This window comes from Varanus komodoensis, unplaced genomic scaffold, assembly GCF_004798865.1.
Source record: "Varanus komodoensis strain SLA01 unplaced genomic scaffold, ASM479886v1 scaffold48, whole genome shotgun sequence".
NCBI classification, from domain to species: domain Eukaryota; kingdom Metazoa; phylum Chordata; class Lepidosauria; order Squamata; family Varanidae; genus Varanus; species Varanus komodoensis.
In genome coordinates this window covers 4,053,413-4,078,759 of record NW_025336059.1, presented here as the reverse complement: position 1 = coordinate 4,078,759, position 25,347 = coordinate 4,053,413, and the positions used below count along the sequence as shown (strand labels likewise).

At 49.8% G+C, this 25,347-nt stretch overlaps 1 protein-coding gene across 6 annotated transcripts in view; it reads left to right on the top strand.

Annotated features, from left to right (window-relative positions):
• ACAP3 (ArfGAP with coiled-coil, ankyrin repeat and PH domains 3) overlaps positions 1–25,347 on the top strand; it is a 118,407-nt gene that overhangs the window by 8,046 nt on the left and 85,014 nt on the right. Inside the window, exon 1 of one of the 6 annotated variants that reach the window (XM_044445533.1) lies at positions 13,293–13,384. The exons of the other annotated variants lie outside the window; for them this stretch is intronic. The gene's annotated coding sequence lies outside the window, so the exon portion shown is untranslated. Of the gene's footprint in view, positions 1–13,292; positions 13,385–25,347 lie in introns of those variants that run through there. 6 annotated transcript variants of the gene reach the window in all.

The window sequence follows — 25,347 nt, the reverse complement described above, 5'->3', positions numbered from 1 at the left end:
CCCCCCCCCCCCCCGTTGGTCTTGATGTGCTCTTGGTCACCTCAAGGTCGCGAGTGCGTCAGAGGTGGTGGGGTCCCAGGGTTATGCTGCAAGGACCACCCACTGGCCCGGTTTTGGTGGTTCTGACTGTCGCATCGGGTCCAAAGACCAGGAGAGACTTGCTAGGGAGACGTTCTTGCCTCGGGAAATGGGCAGGAGGGAGAAGAAATGGGGAGAGCAGGGGAAAGTGCATGCTCCCATCGGGTTTGCTTGTATGTGAGCTTGCGTGTGCGCATGGTTGCGTTCCCTTACGTGCATCCGCCGTGAAGGAGAGACGGACCATCAAGATGTGACTGCCAGGTCAGATCATGTTCTCTGCCCGGGGCTGGGGGCAAATCTCTCCCTTCCAACTTGGCCCACCTGCAGGGGTTTCTCAGATGGCCAGGCCCCTTCCTGTAGTTCTGCTCCCCCCACCATCCTGATCGTTTGGTGGCTTCCCAGTTTTTGCCCAGTTCCCCCCATTGGAAAGGCGGAATGCCCCTTTTAGGACTGAGCCAGTGGGAGCTGGTGCGTTAAGGTAAAAATGTGCTGCGGGTATCATGGGGAAGGGGAGCGGGTGTTTTGGTTCCACCTCTTTTGCTGTTAGCCCCGCTGCCCGCCCGCCCGCCGCCAGTACCACCACCACCATCTCTGGGACTTCCCACTCCAGTGCTTCCCTGAAATGGGCAGAAAATACATTTCTGGATATTTTAGGCTTTGGCTCCCAGGAGCCTCTGTCAGCATGGCCAGTGCTTAGGAATGCTGGGAGTTGAAGTGCTAAACATCTGGAGGATCAGCCTGGAATGGGAAGGCCTGGATTCATTTGGGATGCCTCTCTCCTCCTCCTCCCTTAAAGTATCCAGACTGTCATTGGCCGAATAATTTTTACACTAGCCCTGCGAGGTAGAGTACTATTATATTCCCTATGTTTGTATTATGTTTTATTTTATGTAAGCCGTCCCGAGGAAATGCGATGGGACGGCATACAAATACTCGAAAGAAAGAAAGAAAGAAAGAAAGAAAGAAAGAAAGAAAGAAAGAAAGAAAGACATAGCAAGCCTGGGACAGCAGCCAAGAGTGAAAGTAGTTTGAGTCCTCTTTGCATTTATATGGAAACAAGTCTGCTGACTTCTGTGGAGTGAGGTTTAGGTCTGAGGAAGCAAACACCAAATTGCAGTGCCAGAAGTTCAGGTCAAAGCAAGATCTGGAGGAGAACTTTCCAATTCCATTGCAAATTAGTGGATGACATAATTGCAGGAGGGCCGCGCCAGCATCTGCTATCCTTGGGGGGCCGCCGATGCTGAGTGTAGGCCGCTTTGATCCCCCTTCCCTCGTACTCTGAGTGATATCAGTCAGTTAGAGCTAGGGAGCAACCTTCATGTGGATTTCACCTTCCAACAGTAAAAAGGACCCACTGCTCACAAGGCACACTGGGAGTTGTCCATTTCTCTGTCAAAATCTGCACAGGATTGCTTCTTTAGCTTCAGTTCATTCCACAGAGGTAGATTAATCAGCCGTAGCTTTGGTTGATTAAATGCCATCCTATTTGGCGAGGCAAATTGGGCATCTAGGAAGCTGTGAATGAAGGGATGTTCTGGGGGGCAATTTTGGATTGGAGATTTCTTGTTGCACCACCGTCCTAGACTTCAGAAGTGCCTCCTGCTGAGTTCCATGGGGCCTTGTGGTGGTGGTGTGTTGTCAAATTGTCCCTGATTTATGGCAACCCGATGAATGAAAGTCTTCCAAAATCAGTGACAGCCCTGCTCAGATCTTGTAAGTCCATGGGTATTGCAATGCAGCCTTATTGCAATGAGGACTTGAAAGCAAACAGAAGTAAAAGCTGAATGTTCTTTCTAACGAAAACTAACCCTGGTTTGTTTGTGGAATGATAGTCGATTGTGAATTGTACTAGCTCTGTCTTCTTTAACTCTCTTCCTTTTCCCATATTATTATTATTTATTTTTGTTACATTTTTATTCGGCCCATAAGCCAAAGCTCTCTGGGCTTACAGTTTACAACAACAATAATAGATTCATGCATTCAAGTCACCCATCCCAGTTCTGACCAGGCTGGACCCTGCTTAGCTTCCAAGATTAGGCAGAATCAGGCACATATGTCCCTGCCCATCTACTTAGATCATGTTAGGTGGTCTCTCTCAAGGAGTCATCTCCCAGGCAGGTGACGGGGGTGGTGGCTAGAAGAAGGGCCTTCTCGGTGGTTGCACCCCGTCTCTGGAATAGCCTCCCCAGAGAAGTATGCCTGGCATCTTCATTGTTAATTCGATGCCAGACAAAGATAAATACTTTCTCCGGCTATTTGAACGGTCAGTTTTAGTGTTAAATCTTAATTTCCTGTCTTAGAATTTCACATTAATTTTATGTATTTATTTTCAAATTTTCCGTGGTTTATTTGCAAGCCTTTTCTAGAATGATTTTAATTTGCTGTATTTTGTTGTCCTGTGCCAGAGATTTGGAAAATGTTCTGCTGTTAGAATTGTGTTTTAAGCCATGCAGAGAGCCCCACTATGGGCTAATGTAGCAGCACAGAAATGAATGACTAAAGGCCGGTGAATCCATCCCCAGAGCAGGGGTGTGGAGCCTTTTCCATCCCAAGCTCCCTTTCAGAGACTCCCTCAGGGGCTGCGGTCTGGCAGTGGGAGGGCACAAAAGCCAGGAAGGGGTGGAGCCACGGGAGGGGGAGTGGCCACTTGCGGGATCCCACACCCCAAATTCCCTGCCCCTCTTGCAAGGTGTTTCAAGCGCTAAAAAAGCACTGTGTAGCTTCTTCAAGTGATCCTTCCCGGTAAGAAGACAGGAGTAGCGGCAGGAAAGCGAGACGGGCTTACAGGCTGGAGCAAGCGCCTCTCTCTTGAAATGCACTCGGCCTGCCAAGCGATCGCACAACACACACTTCACCTGGGCAGCACTCTTAGGGCTGCTTCTTCCAACCCGCAAAGCGCCCCGAACAAAAGCGGAAGCCAAGATGAACTTGGACCAGGCTCCCTTTCCTATTTTTGCAACCCCTTTCAAGAGCCACGTTGGATCGTGTCCGTCCGCCCCTTTGCCCGGCTCCGCAGCCCCTTCCCTTTGCTTGGAAGCGTCCAAGGATTTAACCTCCCCGATCGATCGGAACAGTCAACCCGTGCCGTGCCTGTGTATGTACTGGGGGTGTCGCACCATTAATGCATCCGTGGCATCCTGCCAGAACGGTGACTTCATTGACCGAATGTCACATTCCCTGCGGCTGTGACCCTTTGCGATGTGACGTCAAGGCGGATTGTATACATCGGTGTGTTTATTTACTCAGGGGCTTGAGCGTGTGTAGGCTTCTTGCCAGGAGATATCCTGTATCCTCTTTTGTTTTCAAAATTGGACATATGCTAGGTAAAACGGAATATTTGGTGGAAGGGCCGGATTTCTTTCAGGGCCCCACAGTTGCAAGCGTGTGCATTCGCAGCCAGCAATTGCTTTCCTCTTGCAAACGGTTCGAACATGCCAGGTTTGCAAAATGGGCACATTTGTTTGTCGGATGCTCATACTTTCCTGAACTTGCATTTCCGTTGGGGAAACGTGTATTTAGAATAATAATAATAATAGGCACTTTGAACTACATACTTCCGTTTAGAGAGTCTTCAAACTAGTTACAGCAGAATTTAAGTTGCATATAAATAAATATATTTTTTTTTCCCAGAAGATAATGCATTTTCAGACAATAGCCCCATGGGGAGGGGAGTACAAACCCTTGCAAATGCATGGAGGTGTACACAGTCCACTCTAAATTGTCCATGTTAACTTGTTGAATGAACTGAAAAAATACATCATAAGCCAAAATAAGAGGGCCAGACTGAACTTTGTACTCCCCCAGATTCTCCGAATATCGCTAGGTACAGCAGGAGATGGAAAGACCACAGGAAAGGAACAGAAAAAATGAGGATGGGAATAGACTTTAAAAAACAAACAAACCCAGGATCTTTTGGAACAACTGGGAAAACTTCCCCTTTGTTTCCCCCATTTTTTCCTTCCTGGATTTTTGCCCACTATTTCCATTCTGTGCCAGATGGTGGATACTCGGAAACTTTGTTTTGGATAGCATTTGGTGGTTCAAGTGAAATGCGATTTCGTATTGGATGCCAAAGGCTGTGAGGCCGCCTTCCCTGACAGCTCCAAATTCTTTTCTCCTCCTGGAGGGGAGAGCTCTCCAGTCTCTTCTCAGCTGTGTTGAATCTCAGCTGGGGAAATGATCCCTTTGGGATGGATCAACTGCAAAATGTCAGCCTCTTTTAGGGTGCCCGTAAACTACACAGGCTGTGGGCATCTTTTGCAGCGATGGGAGTGTGGAGGTCAAGCTTTCTGCCTCAATTCTCCTGCCCTATAAAGCGCTTTGACTGCCAAGATGCACCGTATCTCGTGTCATGCCCCTTCTCCTTTCCCTGCCCCCAAAATTCTCCTCTGAGGTCACTTCTCCAGCCTCGGAGAAGCAGCCTGCACAGTTCCTTCTGAGCTGCCTGTGGGTGGAAGCGGATCCAAGTGCGGATTCCTAGCTATGAGGTTGGAGCAATTTTCCAAGCTCCCAGCTAGGACTCCCCCAAATCCCGGGGCCCTTAAACATCGTCTGGATGCCAGAGGATGCTGCTGCTCGTATTTCATGTTTCTAGTCAAGTCCAGTTCAATGTAAACTTGGCTTCTCCTTTTTTAAGCGTGCACAAGAATTTTCTTGCATGCTTGCAATGCATGTGGTTTTGCAGAAAAAATCCTTTTGTTTTTATACGTTTTGTATAGAAAGTAGCCTCAGCCATGAGCATAGAAATGCAGTTGATGATGATGATGATATATACATTATTTGCAACCCATTTTGCTAAGAAGCCCTTTTAAATGTTATTTTGGCTCATATTTTTAGACAGATAATGCACCTCTCTGGCAGCCAACTACTCTAACATAGAGATTTTTGTGTGGGCTCTCTCTTTCTCTTTCGGATTAGAAGACTCCGTTGCAAAAAGCGTGAATTTTGAAGGCTAACTCAGCACTGCCATGTTTTTGGGACCCGGAGAGAGCTGGGTTATAGTATAAGCAAACGAGCACACAAGCGTTTGTTTGAAAATACAGAGTTTAGTTTGTTCATATGAAAATGTAGAGCACACGTTTCTCTCTCATCCCTGTAATACCTGTTGCTGAAAATTCACCCCAGATTCACTGGGAACAGCCTTCTCTTTGAAGGCATTGTCCGTTTTGAGGGCAACCTAGCCCAACTCAGGGTCCTAGCCTGGTTTTTAATGACCAAGTTTCCTCCATGTATTTCCATTCTGGATTCCAGCTTCCCTCTTCCATCGGCTTCTAAAACAGATTTGGGGTGTGATACTCTGTGTAGTTAGACTGGAAAACATCCTACAACTCTCACTATTTAGGGCCGTTTCTAAACACGCGCAGGATTACATCCTTAGAGTTTTAGGAACCTGCTATGTTGCCATAGTACAGTCTCATTCCTGCATCTTTTCCCTCTTGCCTGCTGGGAACGTTCCTATGCTCTGTGAGCCAAATTATTCCTGTTCATTCTTTTCCACCCAACCACAGGACTGAATTTTGAGTTTTAGGATGCCATCTGCCTTGAGAAGCCAATAATCTTGAAAAGTAGCTTCAGAAGTGCAGCACATGAATTAATTAATTAATTAACAAACAGATGAGCAGAAGTTAAGGGCTCAAGAAGGAAGACTAGAGGGGCTTGGGGCTGTCTATCAATAACATGTCCTACAGGTATGCAGGTTTTCTTGCTAAACTGAGACCATTCTATCTTTTCATCTACAGTTTGTTCTAGGAAGGAATTCTCTTAAGGTGGTATATAGAAACATCGAAACAGCGCAAGTCAGAAGGGATCTCCTGGGCCATCTAGTCTGACCCCCGGCTCCAACCGGCTCCGCTCACAACATGCCCATATAAAGTGTGTGTGTGACAATTCCATGAAAGTTTGTTCTGGTAGAACCCATAAAAGTCAAACTACCTATGTTGTAAGCCGTCCAGAGACGCAAGTAATTGGACGGCATACCAATTTTAATAAATAACTAAAAACAGATTGCCGATTTAAAAAAATAAGTCAGTTTAGCAGTCTATTTGGACTACAGCTCCCATCATTCTCAGACTTCTCTCTCGAATTTGCAGGAGGCACAGCTGTGGGCTGAAATGGCAGAGATGCCCAGTGAGCAGCGACAGCCCCCCCCCCCCCCCGCACTCAGGATCCGTTGCCCCTGCCACCTGCTTCCGTCACCCATAAAGGGTGTGTGCTCACATGCATGGGCAAAGAAAGTGAAGCACATCTCCCGGTTTTAATTCGGGACACTCACAAAGGGAACCGTGCCCCGACAACCAGAAGTCTCAGTGGTTGCCGTCTCAGCCTGGTTCCCGTCTGCACCTTGTAGAGGCATGTATAATTTGTGCTCGGGTAAACACACCTAATTACCTGGAAAGACCTGTTTGGAAGGCATGGGCTGTTTGGCGTTGGTTCACGTGGGCGCCGCTCGATTCTCTCCTCTGCCCGGAACGCAGACGCCTCTTCTTGCTGGCGGAGGCCGCCACGGCCACGGCGTCCGTCTCGTCTCGTCTCGCTGGTGCTTGGACACACGTGGTCGAGAAGTCCAAGGAAGGACGCAAGCAGTTGCGATGTGCTTGTACTGAGTCACGCATTCTAGCTCAGACTTGACACTTGTTATAACACTTGAATAAAGAGGCGAAGGCCTTTTTATTCAAATGTCATTTTAATTCTTAATAGTATTTCTTCATTTTATTCTTTGGCCAGGGCGACTTAATTTATACTGTTAATTTATATTATTTGAAGGAAGTTTATTTATGTTTGTGAGCCGCCCCGAGGCTTCGGCGAATGGGGCGGCATAGAAGTTTCCTAAATAAATAAATACTGCTCTGCATTGGAATTTTATTTGTGTAAGCCACCTTGAGGCTCTCACAAAGGGCGGCATGCAAATATCTTAAATAACACCAGAGCTCCATAACCTATTTGGACCTGTGGACACACCTGGGCATTGAAGAACCGGCTGCAGCAGGCACCACAAAACCTGCCATGTCTGCGACTCTCAGCCTCTGATTTATTCAGTGTGTTTGACGCCACAAGCCTCTTTCATTAGAACCGTCTAATTTGGCTGCTTGCCGATGGTGCAATACAGCTGCCTTTGAGCGTGTGTTTGGGCAGTGCTCTGTAGCTGCCGCTCTTGGGGAAGAGGTCGCTACGCAGCCAAACGTTGTACTGGAACAGTCTTTCGTATTTGGCAATGTCCACGCTCTTTCAAATCATTTACCTGCCCCATCGTTTACCTGTCCCCTTTGGCAGCTGAAGGACGGATTGTGCAACCTTGGGAAGAGTAAAAAGCTCACTTCCTCTAAGGCAAAGCTCGAGGCTTTCCATTGTCGGACGGATGGCATACAGCCCCTTCCTTTGAGGGATCGGGGTTGCATTGGCGTTTTCGCGTCTGCTGTCTCGCGAGCCGAAGCTGATGAATATAATCATTGTTACCCCTTCCAGTGAAGCTTCCTAGCTCTGTTTAGGTGCTCTGAGGGCTGAACCCGGGATAATAAGCAAAGCCATAAGCCCCACTGGTAAGCTGTGACTCATCCAGTCCTATACTCTTCTCTGCCTCTATTTTTTTTTTAAGGTGGGCCTGGCATTTTCTGGCATCTTTCCCTGGTTAGTGTTGGTCCCACTTGTGTTTTGGAAAGAAATGTCCATGGAATTCCTTCTTGAGTTCAAGCCCCTGGCCCTCATGTTGCTGAGGTGAACAATCCGATCAAGCAGTCGATCCATGTTTCAAATCATACTTACGAAGAATGCTTCTTTTTATTATTATTATAACATTATTATAACATTCTTCCCATATAATGGTATCCGGATGAATTCTACTTCGGCCAGATTTGGTGTATCGAGCCAGAACTGGGCAGGGCAACCCTTCCAAGACTGGACTTTCTCTAAAAGTGGGCACAGGGACTCCTGGATCGCGGGCCATGATGGCATTGATTCCCCCCAGGCAGCCCTCCTTGCGATGGCGCTTCACCTGCTCACACGTCCCCAAAATGTGCCCCAGTGAGTGGGGAGGGAACTTTCGGGTTTACCGCAACACCCATGTCGGCTGTTGAAGGCTAAGAGCTGCTTGCTATGTCTGAGCATTTTACCTGGGAGCCTGGGGAGACTTCCCACAGCCTTTCCTCTGAACCGTTTGAGCCAAGAGGCGCTGGGAACTCAGCTTTCCCAAGGCCCCCAGGGGATTTAAGGCTACCAAAGTTGTTCGGGCTGGCCTGGCCGCAGTCTGCAGCTGAGTCTGGGGGTCATCTGGATTGCGGGGTTGTGGGGAAGCAGATCCAGCCATGATTTGGGAGAGGGGTAGAGCAGGTGCTCTCACGGGGGGGGGGGGGGGGCTCGCCCGTAGGCACAGGGGCTCATACACGGAGAGCGCAGGGTTGTGACAACCGCCTTCGACTCGAGTGGCCGCTGTCTGTCTGGCTGCTTGGCCGTGGCTCCGGGTGTCTGTCAGCTGCATTATGTTCCCAAGCGCTCCCCGGTCTGCGTCAGGCGGCGTTTTCTGCACGGGGTGGCAAGCGGCAGCTTCCCAGTGACACCAAGCAAAGTGTGTTGGTGGCTTTTTCTGCAGCCGTTTAGGAAAGCAGATTGGGGGGGTGTTTAGGAAATTATAGACGCTGGGGGACCGTCTGGGTCTCTTGCAGAGCAGCGCAGGCAAGGAAATGTCTCCAGAGGTTGCTGAACGGTGGGCAGGCTGCCACAGGGTCCAGCGGTCCTTAACTATGCCGTGGACAGACCCCTTAGGGCTCGGGGACTCCTTTTCCGCAGTGGGACAAGCTGTGGGGTGGGGGCTGATGTCGAGGGTGGCCTGGCCGGAGCCACATGAGCGTGCGGCTGCCCTGTTTCTCTTTCCCTTTCTGGCATCCTTGTTGATTTCCTCTCCCTTCCTTCCTTCCTTCCTTCCTTCCTTCCTTCCTTCCTTCCTTCCGATATCTGTCAACTTTTTCTGCCCCTCTTCTTCTGTCTGCATCGTTGTCCTTCCCCCCCTCTCTCTGGTACGCTCTTCACTTTTCCCTTCTGGCTCCTCTCTGCCCCCCACTCCCTCCCTCTCTGCTTCTGGCACCTTGCTCTGTTCGCAACCCCTCTTTAATGTCTATTTGCTGCCTCTCTCCCTCTGCTCTCCTCTCCCCCTTTTTCTCTCCCCTCTGTCATCTCCCTCTCTCCCCCACTCTCTCTGCCACTGGTTTTTTTCCCCGCTTTCTGCTTCTGGCATCATCTTTATTCTCCCCACCCCTTTTTCACTTTCGCTCTGCCTCTGGCACCCGTTTCCCTCTCCCCATCTCTTTCCGCCACCTCTCTCTTTCCTCCTCTCCTTCCGGCAGCCTCTTCCCTGTCTCTCTCTTTCCGGCTCTCGGGATGCTCTTGGGAAGCTCTGTCCAGATTGTGTACATGGGACGTGGGAAATGAGGTTGCAGCTTCTAATTGTCCACCCCTAATTTAGGGCTTGGTGGAAATCGGCACAGGAAGCCGTTGTCATGGTGGTGCGGTGTGTGTTTCACACTTCCAGTGGCCCGGATCTGGTTCACACCCCTGTGGTTGCATCCCCAAACAGCTGCAGTTTCTAGATGATTCTCAGTTTCTGGGCCATACACAGAGCGCATGGCAGTAGTTTGACCTAGATGCTAGTCCTTCGCACTGCCGAGCATCCCAACGCGGAGAGTTTTTGCAATGCCACAGGCAGGGCAGGTTCTCGTGATGTCATATTGTGAGGTTGGTGATGTCATAGGTTCAGGACTCATGATGTCAAGCAGCTGTAACTCTCCAGGAACATGGACTCTCTCGTCTCATGTTTGTTGTCCAGTGTGGTCAAGAACTCTCTTATCTAGGCAGGTTTTTGAGATCTGGCTTAGCTAATGGCATGGGACAATTTCTTCATTTACTACATTTTCATCTCCCTGATAGCTGATTTTTTGGAGATCGGAAGATAAAGGGCAGACTGGGGGGGGGGGAGACAGTTGTCCCCCTTTTCCCTCTTTGGGGAAATACTCGCAACATCAAACCCTTCTGCAGCATTTTCTCTCTTTTTGGGAACCACAGAAGATTTGGGGTATCCTTTGGGCTGCGTTCTGAAGCAAGGTTTATGCTGTCGAGCTCCCGTCGCCTCAAGATTCGAAAGGGGAGACCTGAGCCTGGCCTGGCCTTTCGCAACTTGGGGCCCTGCAAACCCTTGGGACTACAGCACCCATCCATGCCAGCCAGCAGGCTGGGGTTGATGGGGGCGTGAAGCCCCAGAGATTTCAAGGGCTTCGGGCAAAAGGCTGGGATGGTTGATGGTTGCTCAGAGGCCTGGATCTTGGGCCCTGCGGCTCCAGTATCCACACAGGGTTTTAGCCTGAGCCTTTAAGACCTCTCCGTGGTGCTGAGCTGCTTCCCCCAAACAGAGCGCTCCTTTAGAGTTCAGGCTGAAACCTGGAGTGGATACACTGCCTCACTGGTGTGGGTGAGCCAGGCGCTGTGAGTTTCTTTTCTGTCTAAAAATGCATTGGTACCCGAGGCCGAAGCCAGAGGAGGTGAACAGGACTGGGCTGATGAGAAGCTCTTCTGCCCATCAAGGGACCACCTTGGGCCTCTCGGATGCTGCACTGCATCCTGGGCTCCAGGTCTGAGCCTTCACAGGGTTTGCAGCCTTTTAAAAAGAGTTTGCAATGTGTGGCTCGCTTTGTTGAAAGCCAGTCTGGTGTGGTGGTCAAGAGCACAGGGCCGGCAGTCCAGTCCCCGCTCAGCCATGCAGCTCACTGGGGGACTTGAGGCCAGTCACGGACTCTCAGCCCGGCCTACCTCACAGGGCTGTTGTGGTGAGGATAGGATTGAGAGGAAGAGGAGACATTGGCAAGCCAGCCTGAGTTCCTTGGAAGGAAAGAGAAGGTGGGATAGAAAACATCTCTTTGTGCCTGCTCAGAGATGCCATCTTCATCCGTGATGGGTTGTGTGCCAGAAAACCATTGGCACGGAGAGTAGTTTTCTGGAATTTAGTCCTGGAGTCAATCTTGGCCTAAAAATTCAGGGTCAAAATATCCCTAGGAAGCCGGCTGAAGGAAGAGGCAGTGAGGAATAGTAGTCAGAGTGTTAGGCCAGGACTCAAGAAACCCGGATGCTAGTCTGCATTCAGCCATGAAGCTCACCCTTTTAGCCTACCCTACCTCACAGGGTTGTTGTGGTATAGATGAAACGGAGCACAGGCTGAGAGGACCTTGTCATCCCCTTGGGATCCTTGCAGGAAACAACAAGCCAGATAGAAACAGAGCAAGGAAATAACAATAAGAAAAATCAACGGGCGTCTCCATCTTCTTGGCCTCTGCCTCTTCGTCCCGAGTTCCCTGCTGCATCAGCTCTCCACGTCCGGTTCGTTTTTATTAGCCCGTCTCTAGAAACTCAAGAGCTCACATGCGATGAGGCCAAGCTGGGAGAACGGCGCATATTTATTGCAAAGGATTTAGGGTATGAGGTCACAATTCGGGGTGGTTCTGCTCCGGGCGGAAATGATCACTCAGCTGCTAAATAAGCACGGCGTTAGCCCAGTCTAAACAGATTTATGTAATTTTGGCATGCCAGATAATGCGCACTTCCCCCTGCTCAGCACATGGCTCTCTTCTTTTTGCAACAGCTGGGGATGGATAACGGCCTCTTGCTCATTCGCAGAAGCCGATGCTGATGTCTGAGGAACTGGCGAGAAGGGCTGGCTGTGTCTGCTGGGCACCCCGGGCTCCCGGGGGCCTTGGAGATCAGCTGGGGGGCAGCCTGGAGCTCCTGGGACTGTTTCCCCCCCCGCCCCTCGGCCATTTTATTGCAAAATGTTTTTGAAGGTGGCGGGGTGGGCAGATTTGTGGTCACTGCATCTGGGAACCCATATTATGAATTGAATAGCAATCTGGTCCATCTCAGCATGGACGTCCATGAGGAACGGTCTTGCTGCCCACCCTGTTTTCGGTTGCGAACTCGTTTATTTATTTATTTATTAAAACATTTCTATGCCGCCCCATTCGCCGAAACCTCGGGGCGGCTCACAACATAAAATGTAAAGTCTATGTCCTTTTTTTGAGTCTCTTTAGCACAGTCTCAAGAAGAAAATGTTTGGGTTGCTGAAATCAATCCAACCAATGCAAAAATGCACACAAAAGAAATCCTTTGTTGAACTGGTGTTGCACGAACCTGTTGCTTGCCTAGGCTAAAGAGAAACATGCTTTCTGCTGGATGATGAGAACTGTTTTACACAAGTTCTTATTACAGAGATGATACTCGCCCACATAGATACAAAATGCACCAACCCATTGTTAACACAAACAAACATTTAGATCAACATATGAGTGTTTATGTTCATGGAAAGAAGTTTTGAGAACTTGCCATTTTAGCTGCCCACATCCTGGGGCTGGCAAAGGAGCTCAGTCCCCAACAAACATTAGGCCACTGTAAGGGAAAAAAAATTTTTTAGCACCATCAATAACAACAGTAACAACAATATCACTATCATTAATATTTGGCAACATTGCAAAAGGGAAAAAGGAAACAAAACTTTGTTGAACTCAAAAGGGAGAAGTAGCCTCATAGATTTGACAAGAAATTCTTCCCACTGCATGCCTGTGCGCACACACATACACAGCCCGAGTTTCACCCATCCCCTCCCAATCATTCAGTTGTAACATAACAATGACAAGATGGTATACTCAGAATTCAGAACGTATGCACAGACACACATATATAAGACACAGATCCATGTTGCATAGAAAAATGGAAGTTGTTGTTGTTGTTGTTGGTGATACAACTACTACTATAGCCACTCTCTGGATGGGTTTCAGCAAAGTAAAGTGCATAAGTTACTTTATGCTTTTTTAATTGTTAAACCAGAACCGGACAGGACATATTTCGGACTAGAGCGTATGTTCAGATCAGGGACAGACCTCTGGGCTCCCTTCAAAGGAAGGACTGTCCGGTGCAAAAGAGGCTCCCGCAGCTGTTTGCTGCTGCAGCAGCCGAGCAGCCCCTGGATCAGTGAACTCCAGGGAAGGGAAGTTCTTGCTGATACCGGAGCAGAGAAAAGGGCTGGGATGGGAAGTCGAAGCCCAGCCAGGAAAACAGACCTGGGAGGTGGCATGGGGGAAGCAGCTTCCCGGTGGCCTTCGGGTGTCCGAGCCTGAAGGAAGCTTTGGTGGCTTGGCGGAGACGTTTTATCCTTGGGGAGAGGCCTTTTTCCTGGGTCTCCCTGCCCCCAGCTCCAACGGCCGGGGCTGTTGCTCCATGGCAGAGCGTGGCGGAGGTTCGATTCCCGACACCCCTGGCTGAAAGGACCTGACGGCATCTGGTAAGGGATGGAGGAGTGAGAGCTGCGCAGAGGTTCTTCTAGTGGGAAATGCTGTGACAGAGGACAGAGAGATGCAAAAGTTGAAATGGCATTGGCTGTGCAAGAGCTTTTGCGATGAAAACCTTTTATCTTTCAGCTCCCAGAGAAGTAGGATTGCTTTTTTTTTTTTAATGCTATAAACTGCCCGAAGAACGTAGCTTTTGAGATCCCCTTCATCCACTGTCCTGTCTTACGGAGAAATTCATTTTGGTTTGTTTAGTTATGATTAGGGTTTGCCCTGTTTGTACCTTCTGGACTGAATATGGACTCTGTGCCGGCTGCATTCATGCCGTTCCACATGGGCAAAGGGCTTTGGGGGACCTCCAAAATATGCTTGGCAGAGTGCACCTATTCAAAAATGCACACGGAAAAGAATGCACTTTAAAACATGCACGCAAATGTATTTTACTCCTTTGGGGAACTGTGTGCCCATTTTAGAGATGGGCACCACTGAGGCACACATCTGAAAACACAGAGTTTCAGGCAAAAAGAGACCCCCCCCCCCCTTACAAAGCTTGCCGTCTGATATGAATGCAAACTGGGATGAGCTTTGAGCCTGGGTTTTGTGGATTCGCGTGTCCCCACACACTGACCTCCTTCCTCTGGATAAAAACGCAGCTATTTGTGCAGCTGATCCGTGTATTTGCCTTTTGCCCCCCCCCCCCCCCCCCACCATCATTCCTAGTTTCTCGTCTCCTTTTCCTAAGGTGGAAAAGGAGCGTGGTATCTTGGTATCTTCTCCCCGTCGTCTTGAACAAGGCGATCTCATGGCATGCTTCCTGTACAGGATGTGCATCCTGGTCCGAGGCAGTCGCCCGAGAGGCTCGACCTCAGGAGCGGTGCCGTGCTGTGCGCGCGTCTTTGATCACGCACGGGTGCTTCCTTGGAAGATTGCCCCGTTCAAGTCCGGTTTAAATACTTTAAAAGATAGGTACAGAGCTGCGAAGAGTTCTCCCCTCAGTTAGCACCTGGGTAATGGACTGAATGGGCACACGTGTTGTCATTTTCCCCATGGTGGGGAGATTGTGGTATGTGAGAGGCAGCGTGGTTTAGTGGTTAGAGTGCTGGATGGGTTGGCTGACTTTGTGAGGATAAAATGGCACTGCACCAAGTCGCCTTGGCTTTCTTGAGAGAGGAAAAGCGATACAGATAGTCCCCGCTGGAGGAGTTGGATGCGGTTATATGAATCAAACAAATTGATGATGATGATGATGATGATGATGATGATGATGATGATGTCTATTTAAATGGGAGCTCATATTTCAAACATGCACATCTCCATATATCATGGGCATGCACATGGCAGGCGTGTCATGATTGGAGCCGGCTGGAGCAGGGGGTCAGACTAGATGGCCCAGGAGACCCCTCTGTTTCTGTGTTTCCATCAGCAGAGAGGACCTGCATGCAAATCCGTGTCTTTCACATGCTTTTTTGGGTCTCTTTGCAAACACGGCTGCGCGGTCTATTGCGATGGATCACGGGCACAGCACCGATTCCAAGCCGGGCAGGGACGGACGGCACCAAAGCGCAGCATTAGGTACGCCATCGGAAGGGCGGTGGCGTGGGCAGGAACCCTTTGGGAAAGACTCCCAGAGAAGCCCTCGGGGTTACGCTTTGCTGTGATGACCCCAATGTTTCTCTGCATACCAGGCTGCAACCCGCCGATAAAGTATTCCTTGTTTCTTTCTGCCTGGGAAGGAGCTTGGCTTGCAGTGTCTGAGATAGTAACCCCCATTCATCGCGCCTTGAATGCCATTCAACAGTGTGTTCCCCTCTTTAATTTTTCCTCTTCGGTCTTGTGATCATCACGGCAAGTTTGGGAAGTGGGGAAGTCAGGCATGGCTTTCTTGGGCAGGACAGACTGTTCTGTTTCTCTAGCCGAAGGCAAGATGATTTGGAGTTGGCTGGCAGTACATGGCTCAGACCCTGCCACTCAAGGACACATCTCATCCCCCCTCCACCCCCCAGGCCCGGCTCCTTTCAAAAAGCCCACCCCATCCATGGTTTATTTTGCCCCGTGTCTGGTTCCCACGCCCTGTGTCTCGCCACCACAAAGCCAACCCAGCGTTTGCCTGTGAGTCATGTGTGTTCCTTGGAAGAGGAGGAAAAGTGGGAGAGATCCCAGCTCTGTTCGTTCCCCCATGTTCTTTCCCTGCAGCCGGCCTGCGACCCTGGCATTGCCCCCGGATCTTTGGTCAATCCTTCCAGTGTTGCGTGAAATTGCGTGTTGAAATAAAGTGGATGAAAGAACGGCAAGCGAAAGGAGAGCTTGTCTTGGAATGAAACAAGGTGGCCATTGGGCAATGCGTGGCTTCTTGACAGTGGCTAGAGAGGCAGAATACCCATCCGAGATGGAGAGGAGGGGTGTTGATGGGATTTGGGTGTGGAAAGCCCCAGGGGAAGGTGGCCATGAACTATCTGTGGCACTAGGCAACGCCACAATGCCACACTCTGTTTTGCTTGTGTGTTCTTGATGGCTAGAAAGGTAGCCAACCTCCAATAGACTCCTCTTTAGTTTGTGGTTCTGGGGATTTCCAGCCTATGCACAACTTTGCAGCTTCATGGAGTGGCTTTAGAAGGGAACACAACGGTGCCCCTTTGCAGCTAGGAAGCACAAAGAAGGCGCAATTGGGTATTTCAGCAACCTGAGTTTGCTCTTGTCACCTGTGTGTAGCAGCTCCCGAGTGTTGTGCGAGCTATCAGCAGACTGATTCCCTCGCGTGAGCCACGGCGGGGCATGAGTGGAATCTGTGTGTATCGATGTCTCTCCATCATTCAGCATGTACAACTGGATTGGCTGTTTCATCGCCTGTGGTTGATGCATCCCCTCCTCAAGAGTAGACCCTTGCTCCTGAGCAAGCTGTGGCGAAAAGCATCTCTGGGTGGCCAGGTAGGAGCCCCAGTGCCGTCCAATTCTCCCACCTACGGGACAAGGGAGGAAGGCCAGGAACCAGAGCTGGGTGGGTGAAGGGGTTCTTCAGAGGCCTGGCAGGACATGCGAAGGAAGGAATCTTCTGCCTGTCCCTTGGCATTAGTAGAGGTGGAGTTTGCTAGGGAATCCTGGCCTTCCCTTTCTCCAAAGAGGTGTCCCCTGAGCTCAGGTGGGCAGGGATTCTGCCCATCCGATCTCACAGGATGGGGCACGGGGCCTCTGATGTTGGCTTGAAGGCTCACGTGGGTTCAGGCAGGATCGAGCAGACCTCGAGGCACCTGGAATTTGGGTTCCTGAGGCAGCCGCCTGCGCGCAAGAGCCTCTGCCAGCTTCCATCTCAAGGTTGTTTCCGACGGCTTGTGTTTCCTGGCCCGCCTGTCCAACTCTCGCCTTGCGAACGGTCTCTGCGAGCTGCGGCGATTGAGTTGTGCCGCTGTGTCCGTCCGCCCGGCAAGGTTGAACATCCATCATCGTGAGGGGCTTTGGTTCGGCCTGCTGGCAGAAGGACGAGTTCAGCGTTAATTGAGGGTGGGATGAGAACAAGATTGAACGAGGTGGGCGGGAGGTGCCGGTGGCTGTCCGGAGAGTTATAAATGGTCTGTAGGCAGATGTTCCCCCTCCGCATCAGGTATCACCAGGTTTCTCAGAAACAGGGAGAAACCGACACGGCTGCATTCATTCCTGGCTAGCAGGAACTGCAATATTCTGTGTAATGTGGAGAAAGTGTATAGGGAGATATTTTGTCCCAAAGCTGCACCTACGAGTTTAGCTCTTTCTTGAGGGTTGGACACATGGAAAAATTGTCCTTTACCAGAGCAAGGTGTTTGTTTCCTGTGCCTGGGGGTCTCTGGAAGACAATCCCCTTTCCCATCCCTTGCCAGGAGCCAGCTGGATGCTCCAGAAATCAAACCTCAGGCCTGTGGTTTGCAAGATGCCAGGGGAGGCGTGTGATTCCTGTTTGAGAGGGGTCCCCCACTGCGGGTGCCTTTTGAGCTTGGTAGGAGCTCTCCGGGGTGCTGCCCCCCCCCCCCGAAGAGGCATTATGGAGCATATCGCGGGGATGCTTTTGCACAGAAGTACACGTGCATTTCTAGTGCACAACTTACACGCAAATCTTGATTCTCCCACCGGGTGTTTCGGAGGCCCGGTCCCTGTTTGGTCAGATAAAATCTCCGCTCTCAGAAACCTCCATTCCCAACTTGACCAGCCTGGCATCCCAGATCCTAAGCCTTCTCTCTTGCTTGCTGTCTTGCTCTCCTGACAAAGGAAGCTGAAATCCCAGGCTGTGCTACCTGGAACCTTTTCAGAATAAAATAAAACGAACGAAGAGAGGGCTCCCTTCGTTCTGCCCTAAAACCCACTTTCTAGAGCGTCCGAAGGAGCCGCTGAGATGCTTTGAGGCCCTTCTTTGGATGCTGCAGCGGCAGTCCGTCGATTTTATTGATCCGACCCCCAGACCTTGGAAGAAGACTTAGACAGCAGTTGCCTGATAAAGCAAACTCCAAGGCCATCACTAGCGGAAGTCCTTTGTGAGACTTGGCTATGGAAAGGCAACAGAACAAAGGAGGCCCTCAGATGGGAAATGGGGTGGATGGGGGGTTTAGGCCGTGCTTATACCCACTGCGGAGGAACTGCCTTCTAGTGCTCACCCATAAACACCACAGTCTTGCAGCTAAAGGGTTTGATCCCATGTCCCGTGTGCCTGATGGATCTGGACCTCTGATCTGGAGACTAGGGTAGGCCGGCAGCAACCTCCACTGGCTCCCCCCATGCATTTATCTCCCCCCCCACCCCGCCCTTCCGAAGAGCGTTTGCCCTCTTGAAGAGGCAGCTGGCTGGGAATCGGGGTGGCGGCAGGACACCTGCTTGGCCTTCTGATGTCTCAGGAATTTGGTCCCAGTGATGTCGAGATGGCCTCAGGTGGCCCCCAAAGGACCTCTAAGCTTAGGAGAGGCATTCTTTAGAATGGGGGATGCAGCGGAACAATGGGTGGAGATTGGGGAGGTGACCTTGGATCGGAGGCGGGCCAGAGTTGGTCTCCAGGTGGGCTGGGGTTGGACTGGTTTATGCGTGGCTTCCAGCTTCCTATCGTTTCTTGCCTGCTCCGTCTGCAGCATTGGCTGAACCACATTAGATCGCCTCCACCCTCCCGAAGTGCCGTCTGCACAATTTGGCCGTGCGGTTCAGGCAAGTAGTCCCCCCCCCGCCGCCCCAATTTCTTGACAGATCTTGGCCATTCTTGAAAGGAGTCTGTTCTTCAAGGCCTGGCTGAAAATCAGCTGTCATAATCCAGACCTTTGTATTCAGAGCCAGGAAGTTGGCTGCGGAGCGTCTAATGATAACTTTGCTGGGCTAACCCAGAAATTCTCCAAAGAGATGTGCAAGCGAGATAGGCAGCTTAATTTGCATCCCGGAGAAGAATTTCAAGTTCTCTTCCCCTTCTTAGCAAAGAAAATCGCAAATGGACTGCATTTAGGGGGGAAAGGACACTTCCTCATCAGGGCCAGATAATCTTGTATTCTCCGCTTTATGGGTAATGCCTGAAATGGAGCTAGCTCCAAGCAAGGGATTTATCTGTCAAGAATTCTTCTGCCCACTTTATCCGTTTTACAAAATTAACTTTGCTCTGCCCCTTTTCCACTGAAGGTGCTTTCCCTTAAATTTTGGGTTTTCTGTGCTCCCCCTCACCTTCCCTTTGCACACTTTGAATGCGCACTTTCTGATCTGCAAACCTTCTGCAAATTCGGCAGAGTGCAAATATCACTTGGCTTGTGCAGAAGTTCTGGATTGGCAACTTTGGCAAGCTGGGATTAAAAATCCAACCAGACTTCACTTCTCACCTGCTCCTCCTCGGCACCACGTCAGATGGCAGAAGTGAGGTGGTGGTTTAACTCCGCTTGGAAAGTCCGGTCTGTAGAGTTAATTGTGGGGAGAAATTCCGAAGGGACAGACAGGAGTTGCCTTGGCTGCACTTCAGCAGTTGGCAGTTTGGATAAAATATGGGGGTCAGATTGGTTGTCTGAACCGGTTGCACCAATTCCGGCCTGCTTGCATTGGCTGTTTGTTTTTAAGCATGATTCAGGGTTCTGGTTTTGGCTTCTCAGGGTAGTAGCACCTGACAGAGTGCCTTCTTTGTTTTACGCCTAGCTTAATCCTCCAGACCGTCTTTTGAAACCCTCCTCCAAGGGAGACTTGGAGGATGGCAGAAATGAAAGGAGCCTCTTGGTGGTAGCCCCTCGACTGTGGGGTGATCTTCCTTCCATGTTGTCGTCTTTTTGGCACCAGGTTAAGATTGCCAATCCTTTATGGTGTTTTAAACTCGGGGGTGGGGGGGTTCAGGTCCTGCATCTCAGCATAACTGTGTTTGGCCATTTTAAATTGCATATTTGTGTCCAATGTTTTCAGTGTTCTATTTTGTAATTCTGTTCACTGTTGTTTGGCGAATATAATAAATATTAGTGCATTGCCAGGGAAAACAAAAGCAAAACCACGGAGCTTTGTTTACGACATCAGTTTCTGAGGTCTAGAATTTTTCCTGCATACACACAGGCAGCACACAGAAACTGATCGTTGAGGGAATTAGAATAAACTTCCAGCTTTGTGGATCTATCTTATGGGGTTTCTCATCCTAGAATCCCAAGATCCACGGAAGACGTATCCTTCGAATGAAAGAGTGGATTATTTCTGAGCATATTCCTAGCATGGAATTCATTGCTGGTGCCAGAAGTGCTTTGAGCTCTTTGTCTTTTCATAATTGCGACTTCCTTCATTTTCTTGGCCTCTATTGTTGGGAAAAGAAATCTTCTTGCAATCAGGGGTCAGAAGCTTTTGCTGCTGTATTGCAGCTTGCTGGAACTTTCTGGCCCTCACGGTCCTTTTACAGGTTTGGGTCTGGTTTAATCATCAAGGGCTCCAGCAGAGATTCATGGGAGATGTAGGTCGGCCAGAACGTTGTGTGGGGGATCTGGAATCTTCCATCCCCCTCACAGAACTAAAGGGGCCCTCAGGTTTTCTTGGAAAGAAGGAATAACTCTTCATTTGATTGTTATGTTCGCATTTTATAATGGGCATCGCAGTTGACTTTACAGGCAGAGGAGGTCAAAAAATGATTGGGTTCAGATATCACGAACTCAGGTACGAGTTCAGTGTGGGTTGTTCTGGAAACACGGACTACCGTATTGGCCAAATCCAGTCACGGCTTGTTCTGCGTGAACAATCTGTGAATGAACCCATGGTTTGTTGTTGAGTGTGAATGTTGGGTTGTTCACCAACCCAACGTTCTTGTCTGGGTTCAGTCAGGACAAGAACCTCCATTTTAACAACAGCCTATGGTTTGTCATACACGACACCTAAGTGGGGGTTATTGTTCTGTCTGAACCTGGCCATTAAAAGATGATAGGCCACATTTTATTTATTTATTGGTTTGTTTGTCGATTTATATCCTGCCTTTTTCCTACAAAGGGCTCAAGGCAGCTGACATCATTCTCCCCCTCCATCTTATCCCCACAACAACAACCCTGTGAGGTAGGCTGGGCCGAGAGTCTGTGACCGGCCCAAAGTCACCCAGTTGGCTCCATGGCCGAGCGGGGCCTCAAACCCAGATCGTTTGAGTCCCAGTCCCATGCTCTTCACCACGACACCACACTGGCTCTCTTGATTGATTTTATATCAGGATGGATTATTTGTGTATGAACCCAAGTGTTGTTTGCTTTGACTGGAAATGTCTTTCCAGCATCCATCTCAGAGAAGGGCAACCTGCTACCGGATTCTTCTGCTGGGAGAAATCAGGGATGGAATCTGGAGCTTCTGCAGATAAATCAACTTTCTGCCCCTCGACGCTTTCCAAATCTGGCAATTAAAAGAACCCAGTAACCAACTCAGTGCCTGCTGAAAGCTTTGGACTACAGTTCCCTCAATCCCTGACTGCAGACTATGCTAACTGGAACTGATGGGAGCAGTGGTCCAAAAGGTCTGCTGGACATCAAGTCAATGTTATAAACAAAGGTGGAGAAATTCTCTCTGAACTTGCTTTAAAAAGCAGTTTCTGGCTTCACGGGCCGTCCGGCCATAGTGCAATACATAAATTAACGCAGCAGCTGTTTTACACGTTCAATTTTTTTTTAGATTATTATTGTGAGAATGAGATTAGATTCCCCATCTGCCCCTTTCAGCACGGCTACAAGGGGAAGCCTCTTCAATTAGCTGCAGTTTAGTGTTACGCTGCTGGGTGAAAGGTGCCAGCTTCATAAACCGAGCTTTGAAGTGGGCCGCTTCAGTAAACCGTGGCTAAGTTCAACCACACTTGGCCTGAGTTCCAGTGCAATGCCAAGTTCCAGTTGCTCCAGACTTGAAATCAATAATTCTGGCCTCCTTTGTGTCACATGGAAAAAGGGGTGGAGAAAACAAGCAGGTCTGTGGTTGCTAAAACTCACTCCCTGAACTAACCCAGAACTATAATCCATGTTTTTTCTTTTGCATCCAGACACAGTTGTAGCATCAGCCCTGGAGGATTTCGAAGCAGATTTTCCCCACCTTCAACGCCTTTGTCCCTGTTAAATTGAGATGCAGGCCGGGGGCTGACCTATAAATTGGATTGGGCCACTCTTGTTGATACCTAATTGCCTCCGCTTCCTCCACCCGGTGGAGGAACCCTCCCTTCCATTCTCGCGCGTGCAAATCTACTCTTTGAAAGGACTATTTCTTGAATTTCCTGGAATATAAATCTGATTAGATTACAGGAGGCAGAAAGCGTCTCCTGGGAGAGCTGGGCCGCTCACTGGTTTCTGAGCCCATCTGTCAGAAAGAGGGTTTGCCATCTTCTCCGGAGAGCTTCCTAAGCTGCAGCTTTTTCTTCTTTTCCAAATGGCCCACTTTTAACCTAATAATGGCTGGATAGTTTTTGAGGAAGTCTTTCACTGCTCCTAGTGCAAAAGTGCACAGAAATGCCCGTGTTTTGCTTTGTTTGTAAGAAGTCCAAGAATACGTGAGGATGGCTTGTCCAAAGTGTAGCCTTGAAGGCCTGCCAGGAGACATGCTTTCCCAGAACAAGTCGGATAAGCCATGAAAGGTCGGAGCATTATGTGACCTTGGGCAGGATGCCAGCCATCCAGTCATGCCCTTTGCAGGTTATGCCGTTCCATCTCTTCTCTCCAGAACGAATAGGATGCTCAGCTCTCATCTGGGTTCCTTCCCGTCCTTTGGTGTCCCCACCTCAATTTTGTGTTCTGACAAAGGTCGGCTTTTCCCAAATCATGCAGAAAACCCCTTCCCAGGTATGCAGGTGGTGCCGTTTTGCCTACGTGACGCACTATCCAGGGTCCGGGAATGAGTTTGCTCTTTGTATGTAGGGAACACTCTTTGGCATCCATCGGTAAAGCAAACGCTATTGCTTTCAATGGGCCTCCTCCCCTTTGGAGCTAATTGTGGGACTATGGAAGGAGCTGAGAGCAACACATTTGTCACTCGTGGGCCGAGATGTCATCGGAGACGGCTTCAGAAGGGGGATTGGCAAGTCCCTGGGGGGAGGACAAGAGCTTGCCCCGAATTAGTTCGAAAGCCAGGTGCCTACCCAAGGCCCTTCTCTGCCCCTGTGGCCAGGATCAACACGGGTCTTTCTGGCTGCAGGTGTTCCAGAAGAATCATGATCACACGCCTCAGCCCTTGGAAATGACATTCAACACCTGCAGCCCAGGTAGCTTTGGCACCATGGGATGCCTTAGGGTTCATGCACACAAGTTTGCACGATGCACATTTGCTGACAAGACAATGGGGCAATGCCACAACGCGTGCCAGCCAGTATCCCGGCCTCGTCTCCTGGCAAGGTATGCCCCTCGATGAGGAATGTCCAGGCCGGTGCATTTCTCTCCTCGGGTCCCTCTTCTTCAAATTGGTTTTGGACTGGAACGCCTTCCAATCCAAGCAAACGGAGTACTGTCTTTGGGCACCTGGCCACCCTAAATCTTGCCCAAGGGTTATCCAAACACCTTGCTTTCCTATCCTAAGCCACTGCTTTTCTGTTGTTTGGGGTTACTTCCAGTCTTGGAGACGGAACAGGAAAACCCTCCGGACTTTCTGAAAAACAAAGTTCTGAGCAAGTGAGAGAGAGAAAGAGACAGGAAGGGAAATCTAGCTTTGCTTTTCCTGCCAATAAATATTCTATCCGAACCTCAGCCCTTTACACAACCGAAGACCCGAATCTGCCTGCGAACGGGACCAGGGAGGCTCTTCCTCTGACCCTGTAATGTGTGAAGTCACCCCGAGACCCCACACTGGGGTCACGTAAGAGTTCATGGGCTTCGACGGAAACCAGTTGCCTAGCTCAGGCTTAATCTAATGCAGCTTCGTGTTTGCATCTGTGGTTTCTGCTTATGAATCCAGAGAAAGGCGGAGGAAGCCAGGAGGAGGGAGAGAAAGGAGGAGAGAGAGCGCGTCCAGACTTCAGGCTAACTAAATCCCCCCTCAGAGATCCTTGCGTGAAGGAGGGTTGTTTTTTCTGGCAGAAAACAGAGGGCTCCGCAGACGGCCTCATCCTGCAGTTCAGCATTACAAAAGGAAAGCTGGCGGAACATGCAGTTCTGAGGGTCTTTGCATTGGGATTTTTCGTCTCTAAGCAGCCCGGCCCGGAAGACTAGAGCTACCTGGGCCGTTTAGCAGAGCAACCGTGGCTGCTGCTCGTTAAATTGGGCAGGCGGCGGCAGCCGAGAAACACGTCGGGGCGTCAAACATGGCTGCCCTGTGCAGGCAAAGATGGCGGCCGGTTTGGGATTTATTCATAAAGCGGGGTGAATAAAATGGCTGCATGAGCCTCCAGGGCAAAAAAAAACAAAAACATTTGCTGGCATGCAGTGGTAAAGAGAGTTTGTGATGAGTTACAAAGGTGCCTCTTCAAATGTCACCTTGGTCAGAAGGTTGAAAGAAAGGCGGCCATGGCGTGGCGGGTTTGAGTGATGCTCTGGGCCTGGAGTCACCTGCTGGTGAAATATATAGTTTTTAAAAATAACAGAGCAATGTAAATTGATTCTAGTATATTGTGGCATGGCCGGTGATGGACTAGAGTTAAGAAAGAAAGTGGGTGTTCCAGTTCTGATTTGGATTCGGATTCTGCTGTGCGCTTTTTGATTTCTTCCATGTGCTGTGATGCACATTTGGAGAAATAGGATTATGAGGGGATTAACCAGAATGCAGTATGAAACTAAGCGGTCTGGGGCTGGCCTGAGCTGCCTGGGAACGGTCCTGTAGTCACCTACAGTTCCACACGGGGAGGAAGGGGGATATAAATATAAATAAATAAATAAGCAATCAAAGTAGTAGACAATTGTACTGTCGGGTGGCTTGATGCCAAAGCTTTGTTGGAGAAGTCTTGCAAGGAATTAAGGGTTTTTTGGTTTTGGATTCTGGTTGTTTTGTTGTGTTTTGCCTCGTCTCATGTCGAGCTCTCAGAAGGCTGCAAAGAGCACTTGGGTTGTTCCTGAATTTTGTTCGCTGTATTTTGCTTCGGCAAGGAGCGAGTTATGGTGCTCTTGGCTTCTGTGGCCAAACTGGATTGCACGGTTGTTAAAGATCTGGAGCCAAGTCGACAGTGCAGGCTGGGATCCTGCCAGATTCAAACCCCAAGCGGCTGGGGGCATTGCACCCTGACATGTAGCATGTATCGGGGTGTTTCTAGGCTCTGAAGAGATTCAAGGCTCAGGCCTGCTCTAAAGTCTGTCTGTCTGTCTGTCTGTCTGTCTCTGTGTTTTCAGAGACCCTCGTTTCTAAGGATACCTCTCTTTGTAAAAAAAGAGGATGCATGGACAGAGAGGTGGCATTAGATGCCAGGGGGAAAACCCTTTCAGGCAGTAAGGGTCAAGGTAGGGGGCTGCAGGAGGAGAAGCACGTGGGGGCCAAAGCCAGCTCACCTTGGGGGTATCGGAAGCTTCTGAGATCATCTGGAGACCCAGGTGGGGAAGGACTCAAGCCCTGGGGGGTGCCCCATAGCACTGCCTTTGCTTGC